This window comes from Austrofundulus limnaeus, unplaced genomic scaffold, assembly GCF_001266775.1.
Source record: "Austrofundulus limnaeus strain Quisiro unplaced genomic scaffold, Austrofundulus_limnaeus-1.0 Scaffold4403, whole genome shotgun sequence".
Taxonomy (NCBI): Eukaryota; Metazoa; Chordata; class Actinopteri; order Cyprinodontiformes; family Rivulidae; genus Austrofundulus; species Austrofundulus limnaeus.
Window position 1 is genome coordinate 2,621 of NW_013956805.1, and position 527 is coordinate 3,147.

The window sequence follows — 527 nt, forward strand, 5'->3', positions numbered from 1 at the left end:
TCATTGATAAAAACCTGACATGGAGACCTCATATAAATCACTGAAGAACAAAAAATAGCTAAATCTGTTGCAGTTCTGTATAAAGTTAAGGAGTTATTTGATGATATAGCACTATATTCTATAATTCAATAATTGTATCGAAGTCTGGGGGAATGCATGTAAAACTATTATTAATCCATCTTTATTTTACAGAAAAGAGCCATAAGAATTATTACCAGAAAACATTACTGTCACCCATCAAATATATTCATTCATTAATTGAAATTATTACAATTTTATGAGTTGGTTGATTATAACATTTTACATGTTATGTATAAGGCTCATAGAAATGTGCTACCTTTGAACATTCAATCAAATTTTGTGTAAAAAGGAAAGTTGGTATAATCTTAAGGGACGAGAACTTTTTGTAAAACCTAAAATTTAAACAAATTTAAAGGACAGATGTACTTCACATTCATTCACATTTACTTTCAAACAGTAAAAGTACATGGTACATGATGAAAGTATATGATATATATCCTTGTAAA